Genomic DNA, 16,694 nt, shown 5'->3' with positions numbered 1-16,694 from the left:
TGATGGTTATTTTGTATATGCAGGTAAATAGCAGAAGAAACAGTTAAAAGGTTTGAAAGTGGATGACTTGGGAAAGCAAAAAAGGTAGAGCAAAGAAATGCTGCTTTTATTTATATGTCTTCTAGAGCTACTTGATGTTTTAAACTTTCTACAGTAGTTATAAAATACAGATTCACATTTAACATATGTCTGCATATAAAAAGTACCTACTAATTTTAGGAAATCCATAAAAGAACATAAAAATAATCTATAGCTTTGATACCCCCATCAGAGATAATTATTTTTAGCATTTCATTATGGATTGCCTCAGGTTTTTTTCCTTTGGTTACTGTCTTTCACAAATTTTAATTGTTCTGTATAAGGAATTTTCATTCAGTTAATATTAATACTATGCTGGGTGTGCTCAGGGCAAGGCCCTGAAGAAATGGCTTGTCTGCTAACAACATACCAGACAGGACAGGAACCTGTATTCATTGTACCAAAGGGCACAAAAGGTGTGGCCTTCCTACAAACATCCATCATGTGTCCCCCGCCCCTTCACATGGCTGCTGGCAAGACAGTGGGACAGGGCTCGGTATTGGAAGAAAATCTGCAGTATTTGGTTGGGGTCCTTGTCACCTAGAGCCTGTCTGGTCCATGTGTGGGTAGGCCATGAGTGGTCTAAGAAAGGCTTTGAACCTCTCTTTTCAAGGAGAAAGAACAAAAAAGAAAAATAGATTCCAGCTATGGCATTCTGGAAAATGCAAAACTATGGAGACAATAAAAAGATCAGTGATGGCCAGGATTTTGCGGGGAGATGAACACAGAAAGCACAGAAGTTATTTCTATTAGCAGTGAAAATACTTTGAATAGCATTATAATAAGGGATATACATCATTATGGTGGTTTGGTTTAGTGGTGACTTAGTTGCTAACTCGTGTCTGACTCTTGCGACCCTGTGGACTGTAGCCCGCCAGGCTCCTCTGTCCATGGGATTTTCCTGGCAAGAATACTGGAGTAGTTTTGTCCAAATCCATAGAAGCTGCAGCACTACTCACTTTATTAAAGTAAACCCTAAGATGAACTGAGGACCTTGGTGATTATGGTGTGTCGGTATAGTTCATCCTTGGTTTGGTTTGGTTTGGTTTGGTTTTTCATTTATTTTTATTAGTTGGAGGCTAATTACTTTATAATATTGTAGTGGTTTTTGCCATACATTGACATGAATCAGCCATGGATTTACATGTGTTCCCCATCATGATCCCCTGTCCCACCTTCCTCCCCATCCCATCCCTCTGGGTCATCCCAGTGCACCAGCCCTGAGCACTTGTCTCATGCATCCAACCTGGGTTGGTGATCTGTTTCACACTTGATAATATACATGTTTTGATGCTATTCTCTTAGATCATCCCACCCTCGCCTTCTCCCACAGAGTCCAAAAGTCTGTTCTATACATCTGTGTCTCTTTTTCTGTCCTGCATATAGGGTTATCGTTGCCATCTCTTTAAATTCCATATATATGTGTTAGTATACTGTATTGGTGTTAAGGTACCACTCTGTTGATAATGACCATGCATGTGAGGGGAGGGGGTCTATAGGGAATTTCTGTAGCTTTCTGTCAATGTGTTGTAAACCTAAAACATTTTTTTTTTTAAAGGTCTCAAAAAAAAATTAACACTCAGGGTAGATGTTTTGGTAGAACTTCTGTTTCACTTTTATATATGTGTGTGTATATATATATATATAATATGTGTATATGTTTGTTAGACTGTGATATAAAATGTATTTTTAAGAATAAAAAGCTTGCAGGCCAATGTAGTTAAATTATACTGGCAAATAAAAATACAAATTAACCTCAAGACATTATAAGCATTTTATGACATTTTTACTTTATTTTATTGATAAAATTATTTTGTTGGTAAAGTATTTTATTATAACTTTTATAATGTTTAACAATTCTCTTCTTTTTGTATTTTTATAGAAATCTCCATTCTTCTCTATTATAAATAATGCTGCAACACATATCTATGAACATAAAATATTATTCTACATAGTTTTAATGTGCAGATACCCACTGAGTCTCATCCCTAAATTATCAATTTGCAGGAACTTTCACACCTGAAATCATTTTGACAAAATTCCCCAATAAAGCAATCTGCAGGCACTGTAGGCTCATTCTGATGAGACGCTCCCTATGTAAATGATTTTCCAGTTCTTTGGTTTTAGGAGTTTTGCCATCTCCCCCCTGGAACTTTTCACTTTCCAGGAGAACTTCAGGTTTTCCCCAATGAGCACTAAAACAAATAAGTCATTCAATTTTTGTGCTGCATTTGCTTCTTCCATCATTGAATTCATTTCAATCTCTCTCCAGGGGCTTATAATCTTCCTTTCTTGTCTTCTTGATTCACATATATTTAGGAAACTCTCCATTTTTCTTCCCCAAACATGCATCCTTCTTGCAGGTCTTATGATTTATTTGATTATATGTGCCTTTGCCCTACATTTGTAATGTTGATTTAGATTTCTTATCCTTATGACTTTATATTTTGGACAACCTTATGTTTTTCCTATTCAACATTTTTGACTCTTATTAAAGATACCAATGATGTTTCACTCCCCATGAGTTAAGAACCACCATACATTGCATCCCCACTGGATGCCAGGAATCTGTCCATTGTGTCAACCATAATACCTCATTTTTCTTTACTACAACTTGTAAATTATGGATTAGTGGTATTTCACTTTTACTTGAAAGGAAACAAACACCAGTTGTAAGACAACTGGACTCATGAGAGCTTCCCATTCTACTCCCTGGAAAATAGAAACAGGAGAATGAGCAACTGGTCTTGTCTGTTGGTTTGTTTTAAACAACTATATTGAATCAATCCAAAGAAATGCCAGTATAGTTGACATTTTCTTTTCTGTTATTATTGTCACTGTTTAGTCACTAAGTCATGTCTGACTGTTTGTGACCCCATGGACTGTATCTGCCAGGCTCTTCAATCTATGGAGTTTCCCAGGCAAGAATACTGGAATTAGGGTGATGGTGGCCTCATAGAATGAGTTTGGAAGTTTACCTTCTTCTGCAATTTTCTGGAAGAGTTTGAGTAAGATAGGTGTTAGCTCTTCTCTAAATTTTTGGTAGAATTCAGCTGTGAAGCCATCTGGTCCTGGGCTTTTGTTTGCTGGAAGATTTCTGATTACAGTTTCGATTTCCTTGCTTGTGATGGCTCTGTTAAGATCTTCTATTTCTTCCTGGTTCAGTTTTGGAAAGTTATACTTTTCTAAGAATTTGTCCATTTCATCCAAGTTGTCCATTTTATTGGCATAGAGCTGCTGGTAGTAGTCTCTTATGATCCTTTGTATTTCAGTGTTGTCTGTTGTGATCTCACCCTTTTCATTTCTTATTTTGTTAATTTGGTTCTTCTCTCTTAGTTTCTTAATGAGTCTTGCTAATGGTTTGTCAATTTTGTTTATTTTTTCAAAAAACCAGCTTTTAGCTTTGTTGATTTTTGCTATGGTCTCTTTAGTTTCTTTTGCATTTATTTCTGCCCTAATTTTTAAGATTTCTTTCCTTCTGCTAACCCTGGGGTTCTTCATTTCTTCCTTCTCTAATTGTTTTAGGTGTAGAGTTAGGTTATTTATTTGGCTTTTTTCTTGTTTCTTGATGTGTGCCTGTAATGCTATGAACCTTCCCCTTAGCACTGCTTTTACAGTGTCCCATAGGTTTTGGGTTGTTGTGTTTTCATTTTCATTTATTTCTATACATACTTTGATTTCTTTTTTGATTTCTTCTATGATTTGTTGGTTATTCAGAAGCGTGTTATTTAGCCTCCATATGTTGGAATTTTTAACAATTTTTTTCCTGTAATTGAGATCTAATCTTACTGCACTGTGGTCAGAAAAGATGACTGGAATGATTTCAATTTTTTTGAATTTTCCAAGACCAGATTTATGGCCCAGGATGTGATCTATTCTGGAGAAGGTTCCGTGTGCACTTGAGAAAAAGGTGAAGTTGATTGTTTTGGGGTGAAATGTCCTATAGATATCAATTAGGTCTAGCTGGTCCATTGTATCATTTAAGGTTTGTGTTTCCTTGTTGATTTTCTGTTTAGTTGATCTATCCATGGTTATAAAACTCCTAGAGGAGAACATAGGCAAAACACTCTCCGACATAAATCACAGCAAGATCTTCTATGACCCACCTCCCAGAATATTGGAAATAAAAGCAAAAATAAACAAATGGGACTTAATGAAAATTAAAAGCTTTTGCACAACAAAGGAAACTATAAGTAAGGTGAAAAGACAGCCCTCAGATTGGGAGAAAATAATAACAAATGAGGAAACAGACAAAGGATTAATCTCAAAAATATACAAGCAACTCCTGAAGCTCAATTCCAGAAAAATAAACGACCCAATCAAAAAATGGGCCAAAGAACTAAACAGACATTTCTCCAAAGAAGACATACAGATGGCTAACAAACACATGAAAAGATGCTCAACATCACTCATCATCAGAGAAATGCAAATCAAAACCACAATGAGGTACCATTACACGCCAGTCAGGATGGCTGCTATCCAAAAGTCTACAAGCAATAAATGCTGGAGAGGGTGTGGAGAAAAGGGAACCCTCTTACACTGTTGGTGGGAATGCAAACTAGTACAGCCACTATGGAAAACAGTGTGGAGATTTCTTAAAAAACTGGAAATAGAACTGCCATATGACCCAGCAATACCACTTCTGGGCATACACACTGAGGAATCCAGATCTGAAAGAGACACGTGCACCCCAATGTTCATCGCAGCACTGTTTATAATAGCCAGGACATGGAAGCAACCTAGATGCCCATCAGCAGATGAATGGATAAGGAAGCTGTGGTACATATACACCATGGAATATTACTCAGCCGTTAAAAAGAATTCATTTGAATCAGTTCTAATGAGATGGATGAAACTGGAGCCCATTATACAGAGTGAAGTAAGTCAGAAAGATAAAGAACATTACAGTATACTAACACATATATACGGAATTTAGATAGATGGTGGCGATAACCCTATATGCAAAACAGAAAAAGAGACACAGAAATACAGAACAGACTTTTGAACTCTGGGGGAGAACGTGAGGGTGGGATGTTTTGAAAGAACAGCATGTATATTATCTATGGTGAAACGGACCACCAGCCCAGGTGGGATACATGAGTCAGGTGCTCGGGCCTGGTGCACTGGGAGGACCCTGAGGAGTCGGGTGGGGAGGGAGGTGGGAGGGGGGATCGGGATGGGGAATACATGTAACTATATGGCTGATTCATGTCAATGTATGACAAAACCCACTGAAATGTTGTAAAGTGATTGGCCTCCAACTAATAAAATAATATTAAAAAAAAAAAAAAAAAAAAAAAGAATACTGGAGAGGGTTGCCCTTTCCTCCTCCAGGGAATCTTCCCCACCCAGGGATTGAAACTGTGTCTCCTACATTGGCAGGCAGGCTCTTTACCACTGAGCCACCCAGGAAGCTCATTTTCCTTTCTACTCTCTGCTTAAATGATTACTTTTTTCAACTGATTTTCACATTGCCTTTATTAAATCTTGGTAAGGGTGAATGAGCAACACTTTGAAAATCAAATGCTGGCTGCTTGACTCTAAATACCTAACATTCAAAATGTATGGTGGAACTTGGGGAAAAAATATTAATAGATTGTATAAGTCTATCTCCATTATTGAGGGAAACTATTTAAAATACAACATCTAGCTAAACACTACTGTTTTTGTACAGAATAACTCATTTATACCTAAAATTTCCATTTGCTACTATTATTTTAAATTATTTCATGTATTCTATTGTTTGATATCAGCAAGTGTGTAAAGACTTGAATGAGTAAGCTTCCTGATGTGTTCATCTAATGCAAGATTTCTCATGCCAATGGTAATTCCCTCACTTTCTTCCCCTTCACTGATGAGAAGAAAGAGTTCAGAGCAGGATGTCCCAGAGATTTCTTCCAACAGCAACACTTTGTACTCTTTCTTTTCTTCATATGGGACTTAATCCTGGCCTTTGTCTTATTTGATCTACATCATCTGTGGAAACCCTGCTTCAAATGGATTATCATTAAAACCTTCAATCTCATCGTCTGTATTCATGAGTTAAGCAGTTTTCAGGCTTACACTATACATGCCCAAACCATAATGTTTCCTTTTCATTCCTGCATTTTTGCTGGAACCGGTATGTTTGTGTCTATGTCATGGGTTTTTGTTTCCCTTTTCATTTTCTTGCTCTGGGCTGTATTTTGTGGCATCACACCTTGAACTTATTTTTCTGCACTTCCTTATGTTCACAGTCTGTATCTATCTGCTGTCTGACAGCAACCCTTCTTTCCAGGCTTTTGGCATCAAAATATGCTTTCTTCTCCCCACCCTGGCCATTGTCTCAACTACAGGCATACCCTTTGACTGTGTGGATCACCACAAACTGTGTGGAAAATTCTTAAAGACATTGGCATCAAAATATGCTTTCTTCTCCCCACCCTGGCCATTGTCTCAACTACAGGCATACCCTTTGACTGTGTGGATCACCACAAACTGTGTGGAAAATTCTTAAAGACATTGGCATCAAAATATGCTTTCTTCTCCCCAACCTGGCCATTGTCTCAACTACAGGCATACCCTTTGACTGTGTGGATTACCACAAGCTGTGTGGAAAATTCTTAAAGACATGGGAATACCAGACCACCTGACCTACCTCTTGAGAAATCTGTATGCAGTTCAGGAAGCAACAGTTAGAACTGGACATGGAGCAATAGGCTGGCTCCAAATAGGAAAAGGAGTACACCAAGACTGTATATTGTCATCCTGCTTGTTTAACTTATATGCAGAGTACATCATGAGAAATCCTGGGCTGGATGAAGCACAAGCTAGAATCAAGATTCCCAGGAGAAATATCAATAACCTCAGATATGCACATGACACCACCCTTATGGCAAGAAGTGAAGAGGAACTAAAGAGCCTCTTGATGAAAGTGAAAGAGGAAAGTGAAAAAATTGGTTTAAAGCTCAACATTCAGAAAACTAAGATCATGGCATCTGGTCCTATCACTTCATGGCAAATAGATGGAGAAACAGTGACAGACTTTAATTGGGGGGGGGGGCTCCAAAATCACTGCAGATGGTGACTGCAACCATGAAATTAAAAGATGCTGACTCCTTGGAAGAAAAGGTATGACTAACCTAGATAGCATATTAAAAAGCAGAGGCATTACTTTGCCAACAAAGGTTCGTCCAGTCAAAGTTATTGTTTTTCCAGTAGTTATGTATATATGTGAGAGTTGGGCTATAAAGAAAGCGGAGCATCAAAGAATTGATGCCTTTGAACTGTGGTGTTGGAGAGTACTCTTGAGAATCTCTTGGCCAGCAAGGAGATCCAACCAGTTCATCCTAAAGGAAATCGATCCTGAATATTCATTGGAAGGACTGATGCTGAAACTGAAACACCAATACTTTGGCCATCTGAAGTGAAGAACTTACTCTTTGGAAAAGACCCTGATGCTGGGAAAGATTGAAGGAGGGAGGAGAAGGGGATGACAGAGGATGAGATGCCTGGATGGCATCACTGACTCAATGGACATGAGTCTGAGTAAACTCCAGGAGTTGGTGATGAACTGGGTGGCTTGGCATGCTGCGGTCCATGGGGTCACAAAGAGTCGGATACAACTGAGTGACTGAACTGAGCTGAGGATCTCAGTAACAATGTATGATTCTGATTCCAATTCTAATAACCAGTATGGATTTTTCCCCACACCAGCAATTCCCTGCCTGAGTGTCCTGCACCTGACTCAATTCTGATGGAGACAGCATCAGACCCCAAGAGTAAGGACTCAGTCCTAAAAGACTGCCCCCACTTCTGACGCCAGTCTCAAATCCACGCTGTCACCAGTGTTACTGAGAAATCTGCTATAGGTCAGAGCTTCCAATGACTTTCTCCTTGGCTCGATTACTTTGCTAGAGTGGCCCAGAAAACTCAGAGAAAGACTTTACTTACTAGACTACCAGTTTATTATAATAAGATATAACACAGAAACAGCCAGATGGAAGAGATGTACAGGGCTGGTTACAGGGAAAGGACACAAAGCTCCCATGCCCTCTCTGAGCCCTCCACTCCTTGACTCCCTCCGTGTTCACCAACCTAGAAGCTCAAACAGTCTGGTCCTTCTGGATTTCACAGAGGCTTCATTAAATAGGTATGGTTGATCACAGCATCAGTCATCGGTCCCCCATTCAACCTCCAGCCCCTCTCCCCTCCCTGCAGGAGGTTGGTTCCCTCCCTCCTCAGGTGCTTCCAAAAGCCATCTCATTAACATAATGAAAGACACCTGTATCACTCTCATCACTTAGGAAATTCCAAGGTTGGTAGGTGTTCTGTGCCATAAATAGGGCCAAAGACCAAATATGCATTTCTTATGATGAAGACAATATTACACAACCTCCTCTGTTTCTTCCAGCTGGGAATAGTTCAGATTTTCTTTTTTTAGGTGACTGTCTAACTTGATATGTTGAACACACTCTTGCATATACAACTGAAAAGTCCAAGCTCAATTTCATCACATTATATGAGCACCAAAATTATACATGTTCTCAGTCCACACCTGCCAGTTTTGCTAAATGTCACACGCAGCACTTGCATGAGGTCTGGTTGTCTGAGAAGACCTCAGCTGTGTGGAGGTGAGGGATGAGGGAGCAGCAGGGGCTGGGCAGAGCCTCAAGCCAGAGTCCTGTAGAAGGGAAGGGGAAGGAGGGAGAATTAGGTGAGAAGCATCTCAGACTACAAGCTCCATCTAGAGAATATTTGCCCAGACCATTGGGGATACGGTCGCCCAATAGAGGACCGTGCATCACCAGGACAGGGTGGCACCAGACCCTCTACTGTGCTCAAGTGACAGCCAGCCACACCCTGCGAGAACGGGGACTTTAGCACATACTCGGTGGTAAACCTGGGTGACCGCAGCTGGGCAGCTGGGCTGGCAGCCCACAGCACGCTCCGCTGCAGAGAATGTCAGTGGGGACATGACAAGATTTTCACCACCACCACTGCCACCATTTCCTGGCTCATCACTAGACATTAGTCTCTGCCTTGACTCTGGCTTCTTGGCATCCTCACTGCAGTTCTCTTTGTTCCCGCCTCTCAGAGCAACCTGGGGCATGTCTCAGGCTGCCGTCAATCTTTGGGTGACTGGCACACTGTCCTAGGATGAGAGGGCACGGCTGGGAGGGCGGCACACGGGAGAGTGGCCACATCCTGCAGTTTATCGTTACATCCTAGGCATGGCACTGACTTTTCTCTGAGTTCGCCCAACGCAGAAGAAAGCAGTATGTAACATACAATAGATGTTTGCTAAGCATGTGCTAATTTACATGAGAGAATTACAACATGGTAACTTACAACCTACAGTACACATGGCCGCTCTAGACTCAAAGGATCTAGCAGGTCCACTGCATAAGCGAAAATGTCAACTGCAAACAAAGAGAGTTTTTATTTCTTCTTTCCCAATCCATCTTCTAATATTTCCTGTTTCTTGTCATCACCTTAGCTAGAACTTTCAATACTACGTTAAAAATAAATGGTGAGAGGGGACACCCATGCTTTGTTTCGGACCTACATGAGAAACTGTCAAGTGCCTGCATACTTTCACATCACTGTCTTCCCCTGCAATCTGCAGCCTGTCCCTCTGTTAAAGGACCAGCTCAACCCAATCAGTGCTCTACAGGAGAGCCGATCCTCAGAATCAGGTCTCAACAACTGAGAACAAAGAGTGGTCCCAGCCTTAGGCTCTGGGTATGCTAATTATGGGACCATAGATAATGGAAACTTAGCACCCCCCAAGGCATTTAGGACATGTGCACTCTTACCTAGTAGCCCCAAAAGCACAGTAACATCAGAATGTAATATTCCAACATCAGTACATCCCAAAATGTCTTGCCTATTGACCTACACAGAATGTTGTGCAGGTCATTCCAAGAAAAAACAGGCAGAACCTCAATATAAGTACAATCCCTTTACTTCTGGACACCGCTTCACAGCTCCTGCCATGGAGTCTTCCTACACAAAGAACCTAGCAAGCACCTCTACAGAGAAAAGTACAGTCTAAATTCACATGAAGAAAGACACACTCCTCTCTCATGAGCAGAAGAGCCTGTGGAGATGGAGTCCTGTCTCAAAAATACCTGACTCTGTGGAATCCCCAGTGCTACAGTTCCCTTCCTAATCAGAAACCTCTTCATTAAAGCTAATAATTACTTCAAAATGTCCCCCCAAAGAACCATAAGATGTTACTTGGCATCGATAAAGGATCTTTCTCAATAGTTACTATAAACAGTGAAACAGAAAGCCCAAAGGGGATATTTAAGTCTTTATCTCAGAGACTGAAAGCATTTATAGCTTTAAAGTGACATCTTTTCCCAGTCAACTACCAGTTCTATAGAAATTCACAAAAAGTTTGAACTTTTTACATATAAAATTGCACATATAAATCCAACATCTTTAAAGTACCAAATATACCATTTTTTGGTCTGTAAACCATGTGAACTATGTATGGAATCTCCTCACCTTTACGATATCACCTCTTAAATCTTCCAGGAATGCGCAAAGTAGTCTTTGTAGAAGAATCTCAAAGCAATTCAACCCCAAATCTAATTATTCTACTTCTAAAGGAGTTATTTACACTTAATAACTTCAGGTATTAGGAAAGCCCTGCTCTTATTTAGCCATGGATGTTTCCCACTGGGCTTACTGGAAACTCATGTTTCCTGCGTTGGCAGGCAGATTCTTTGCCACTGAGCCTCCTGGGAAGTCTTGTCTTCTTCCTTTCAATCACTTCTCATATTATATGATGTGGGATATTTTAAAGAGTATTTTTATTGGTTAGCAAAAAAATTTTAGATTTTTCCATTATCTACTACATTTAGAGCCTTAGGGACATCCTTAAGCCTGATTTTCACATCTTTAATACAGAGCTATGAAGAGACAAGTATTCACTTCTGTTCATTTCATTATGAAGTTTAATAGAGATTATGCTTCTAAATCACACAGCACATAATATTACTTGGCACATAATATTAGTTATTGTTATTGCCTTGTGAACTTTCATCTGCATGATTCTCAGTTCTTATCTTTATTAAAATAAAGTATTTAATTTTGAGCAAATTAGCAGGTGATTTGACAGGCACTATTTTCCTTTTGTTATTGCTTTCCTGCCAAGAAGCAATTGTCTTCTGATTTCCTGGCTGCAGTCACTGCCCGCAGTGGTTTTGGAGCCCGAGAAGAGGAAATCTGTCACTGCTTCCACTTTTTCCCCTTCTATTTGCCATGCCATCATCTTAGTATTTTTACTATTTAGTCTTAAGTCAGCTTTTTAACTCTCCTGTGAAAGAGGAGAGTGGTGACAAATGTTAAGATGACAAACCTACACAAGTATGCTGAAAAGCAGAGACATTACTTTGCCAACAAATGTCCGAATAGGCAAGGCTATGGTCTTCCTGGTGGTCATGTACAGTTGTGAAAGCTGGACAGTAAAGAAGGCAGAATGCCAAAGAATTGATGCATTCAAGCTGTGGTGCTGGAGAAGACTCCTGAAAGTTCCTTAGACAGCAAAATTATCAAGCTAGTCAATCTTAAGGGAAATCAACCCTGAATATTCACTGGAAAGACTGAGGCTGAAGCTACATGATTTTGGCCATCTGATATGAATAGACGACTCATTGGAAAAGCCCCTGATTATGGGAAAGATTGAGGGCAGAAGGAGAAGAGGGCTTCAGAAGATGAGATGGTTGGACGGAATCATGGATGCAATGAACATGAACTTGGGCAAACTCTGGGAGATGGTGAGGGACAGGGAGGCCTGGCGTGCTGCAGCCTGAGGTCACAAAGACTTGGACATGATTGAGCAACTGAACAACAACAACAATTTTCTTTTTAACCTCAGTGAAATACACATGCATTGTCAACAACTGCACATCATGTCCAAGCTCAGGTCAGCATTTTTTCTCCAGAGAGGGTACTTAGGTCCTTTCTTTAAATAACAATTATTGCTAACTGTATACCAGTGATTAATTAATAAGTCAATGTAGAAGGCGAGAAACACAATCACCAGGTGGTAAAGACTCAACCTGTGACCACTGATGCTCATCAGGCAGAAAGGTGTACAGACATGTAAACCAACAGTGTCATGCATGTTATATGTGTGATAAGAGCTATAAAGGAAAGATGTAAAATGTGTTACCAAAAGAGAGTTAATTACCAAACAGTTTTCTCAGGAAGATGTCCTACTGAAGAGGCATTCCATAGGAATTCTAACTGTTCATCCATCCATCCATCCATCCATGCATCTATTCATTTACTCACTAAATCTTTATTCAATGGTTTCTGTTTTCCAGGAACTGTTCTTTTTCTAGCCAGGGTTGCAAACAATACAGTGATAAAGATATGATCCTTGTCCTGAGAGAGAACACTATCTAATAGAAGAGAAAATCAGATTAACCATTTCAACCATGGTGGTTAAAGTCAAGAAGTCTAGGATGTTAAGAGAACATATGATTTGGTTCTAAAAGACTTCATTGTAATTAAAGTAGGATTATTAGATTTAGCAAATAAAAATACAAGATGCCCATTTATATTTGACTTTCAGATAAACAACAAATACTTTCTAGTATAAATCTGTCCCATAAACTATTCAGGACATACTTATACAAGTTATTTGCTATTTGCTGCTGCTGCTGTTAGTCGCTAAGTTGTCTGACTCTTCGCAATCCCATGGACTGTAGTCCATCAGGCTCCTCTGTCCATGGGATTTCCCAGGCAGGAAAAAACACTGGAGTGGGTTGTCATTTCCTTCTCCTGGTATTTGCCATTTACATGAGGTTAACATTTAAGTGGGCCTGTTTGTACCTGACAACTCCAAATCTGACGAGTGAACTGAACACACGTGTTCCTACAAGCAGGACACGTGAGAAAACTGGGAGACTATGTGAAAGCAAGGAAACGGTTTCTAAAAGGGCTGGAGTGACTCATCACACTGTGAGTCAGGCTAATGCAGATAAGCCCAGAAAGGTCGAGAAAATATTATAAACTCTCTCGAGGAGATGGAATTCTATCCCTTAGGACAAGCAGCAGCTATTTAAGGAAAATAAGCAAGGCACTGACAGAATCAATTTCCAGCTTCCAAACATTTGGCTGCAGTGGGAAGAATGGATTCCAGGGAGTCATTCTGGAGACAAAGAGGGGCCAATTTAGAAAAGAATACAAATCAGGGTGTTTCGATCAGAGGAAAGAGTATGAATGAAACCTTAAGACAAAGATGTGAAAATCGTGGTACTCCAGAGAACAGTGAACAGCCTGGACTGCAAAGGGCAGAGCAGGAGGAGATGAAACTGCAAAGTGAGGTTAAGGACAGTTTTTTTTTTTTTAAGGAAGCTTTAATGGTAAAGGCTTAGACTTAATCCCTAGAAAGTGGTTGGGTGATTTTAAAGGGATTATCCTTATTATCCTATTTCTCTCTTTGAGAAATTGGACAGGTTAGCCTGACTTCTCAGAAAATGCCAGATGTAATAATGTCAGTGCTGATTTTCTGTGAAGCTGATAGTAAGATCAAGTTAGGGAAGAAATCATTAAAGTACACTCCTTCTAATCAAATACCTTAATTTTAAAAAAATATGGTTTTAAACTCATCTTCTAACTAGTTCTATAAAACTTAAAGTAACAAGATTAGACAAAGAAACCTAAGGAAAGGGTTATGTTAGCATTTGTCCTTGTAAACATTTTCCTCTTCGAGCCCACTTCCCCAGCTCTATCATCATCACCATGACTGTTACCACCATCCTCATCATCATGACCTAGATGCACACGGTGCTTTCTGTGTGCCGGCCAGCAACACCCACAGCAACCTTACGAGGCTGGGGCTGTCTTTATCCCCATGGTATCAATAAGGAGTTGGAGGCAAGGAAAAACCCATAGATTGTCAAGGGCACAAACAGCTAGAAAATGGCAGGCTGGGTCCTAAGGTAGGACATGTCCTACCACACTGAAATGTTCCAGATATATGGGTCTTACTGTCTTCAATCTACTAACACTTAAATAATGAAAAGAATGCTCCAAAAAATAATTGCTAAAGTGAAATATAAAATGGGCACCAGAGAAAAAACATAAAATGAGGAAGAGAAAATTCTCAAGGCCCATCAGTATTATCAACTTGGATTGACTGTTAAAGTCAAATTTTTAGATTCTCCATAGCCAGGCTGCTACGAAAGAGATGTTAGTAAAAGCAATATCTGTTTCATCTATCATATGTTCCATCTATTATATACACACCTTGTCAACATTTCACAAGAAAGAAACAAGTACGTCTAGGTCTGTGAATCCATTAGTACCCCAAGAGTAGGTCTGTATTTAAGAGGTAGGTCTGGAACCAACATGACCAAAGTGATGCACAGATTAGAATTCCAGCCACAGACAATCACTGCTACTACTCCTTATCTCAACATTATAATCAATAGAGTAAGCCCCTGACTTAAACTGGTAGATAAAATTCAAATGCATCTTTATTAATGTAGCCAGAGTCATCATAAAAGAAATACTCTGGCTAAGATTTAAGCAAAGGTAGGAGTGAAAGTGTTAGTCTCTTAGTTGTGTCTGACTCTTTGTGACCCCATGAACTATAGCCCACCAGGCTCCTCTGTCCATGCAATTCTTCAGGCAAGAATACTGGAATGGATTGTCATGTCTTTCTTCAGGGGATCTTCCTGACCAAGGGATCAAACCTAGGTCTCCAGCATAGCAGGCAGAGTCTTTACTGTTTGAGCTACATGGGAAGCCCAACAGTGGAGGTGAGGGAGGTAGCTTGAAAATGTGCTAAAATTGACTGAATGTAAAGGTTCAGAGGGCTGCGGAAATAGAATTGAGAGATTGGGAATGACATATATCTGCTATTGGCACTATGTATAAAATAGATAACTAAAGAAAACCTACTGTGTAGCACAAGAAACTCTACTCAGTGCTCTGTGGTGATCTGAATTAGAAGGAAATACAAAAAAGAAGGAATATATGTATATACACACATATGGCTGATTCACTTCTCTGTGCAGTTAAAACTAACTAAACATTGTAAAGCAACTACACTCCATTAATTTTTTTTTTTTAAGAAATAGAAGAGAATGCTCAACAGCCTCTTAAAATTCAACATGTTACACTTCAGGGGTACTTGAAATTAAGCCTAAGGAAAATCCCCTCTGGAAGGACATATGTTGGCTCAAGCCTAAAAGTTCTGAAAATATATTTATACTTGAAGAGTCAAAAATTAAAAAACACAAATGAAACTCATATATAAACAGATAAGCAAATACAAATACAAAAAGAGCCTTAAAACATTGACTCTGTAATAAAAGAATGTACTTCTAAAAGTAAGTGATATTGTTCAAGAAATAAAAAGGCCTTAAAACACAGGTAAAACAAATTTTGCAAGAAGGACAAATTGCACATCCAGAAACTGAATCTAGTAACTAAGATTAAAAGATTTGTAGGTGAGTGTAGATGTAACTAATGGAATAATTAATAAACTTATGATGGTCACAGATCAGGGACATAGACCTACTGCAAGACCGAGATTTAAGAGTAGGTTTATAGAACGCTTCCCCTCCCAGCTCCTACTGGCATCTGCATCTATGGGAGTCCAGTATAGGATCAGTGACTCACAGCTGAAAGGACTGGAGGACACAGACTCAAGTTAAGGAGGACCACAGACACAGGAATATGAACAGAAGAATATGAATCTCTGTCCCCATAGACACAGTAAACATTAGACACAACCCTACCTCCTAGTCAGACTAACAAAAAACCTCACACTAAAAGCCTTTTTCCCAGTTGCTCTTACCCATTACATCATTTCCAGCATTCTACAAAAAAATTATGTGGCTAAATAAAACTTATGTGAAGTTTTGAGGCCAGATAAAAGTTATGTGAAGAGGCAAAGCTAACATCAGAATCAGACTCAACTATGACACAGATGCTGGAATTAGGAGACAGGAAATTGAATAACTATAATGACAACGTTATGGGTTCCAGTGGAAAAAAAGACAGTATGCAAGAACACATGGGTAGTGTAAGCAGAGAGATGTAAATTTTAAGAAAAATCAAAAGGGAGTTCTAGAAGTCAATGCCACTATAACAGAAATGAAGAATGCAATGATTTTGATAAGCTTATCAGTAGACTGGACACGGCCAAGGAAAGAATCAATGACTTTGAAGATATGTCATTAGAAACGTCTCAAATTACAATGCAAAGATAAAAAAGAATATAGGGGGGAAAAGAGCATCTAAGAACTGAGGGAAAATTTCAAAATGTGTAGCACACAAATAACAAGGAGAAAAAAAATGGAGTGAAAGAGTATTTGAAAGCATAACGGCAGATAATTTTACACAGTTAATGACAAATACCAAATCACTAATCTGGGAAGCTAAGAGAACTTCAAGCAGAGTAAATATCAAAAATATATACTTTAGAAGTTCAAATGTTAACTACAGAAAGTTAAGACAAGATCTTGAAAGAAGACAGAGGAAAATAAAAATTACTGAACCTACAGAGGAATATCGATAAAGAAGTTGTAAGTAAGACTTCTCATCAGAAACAAGGGAAGGAAGACAGAAGGGAGAGATTTAAAGTGTTGAGAGAAAGAAAAACA

At 39.3% G+C, this 16,694-nt stretch overlaps 1 non-coding gene across 1 annotated transcript; it reads left to right on the top strand.

The window, feature by feature from the left end:
• The first annotated feature begins 394 nt into the window (after positions 1–394).
• On the top strand, positions 395–524 carry LOC136148805 (small nucleolar RNA SNORA11). The gene has a single exon (XR_010659576.1). It is a non-coding gene; the product is annotated as a small nucleolar RNA SNORA11 (small nucleolar RNA).
• Positions 525–16,694: the final 16,170 nt, after the last annotated feature.

Source organism: Muntiacus reevesi, chromosome 17, assembly GCF_963930625.1.
Source record: "Muntiacus reevesi chromosome 17, mMunRee1.1, whole genome shotgun sequence".
NCBI lineage: Eukaryota > Metazoa > Chordata > Mammalia > Artiodactyla > Cervidae > Muntiacus > Muntiacus reevesi.
The sequence above is the reverse complement of the archived record's forward strand: the minus strand, read 5'-3'. Positions and strand labels throughout refer to the sequence as shown.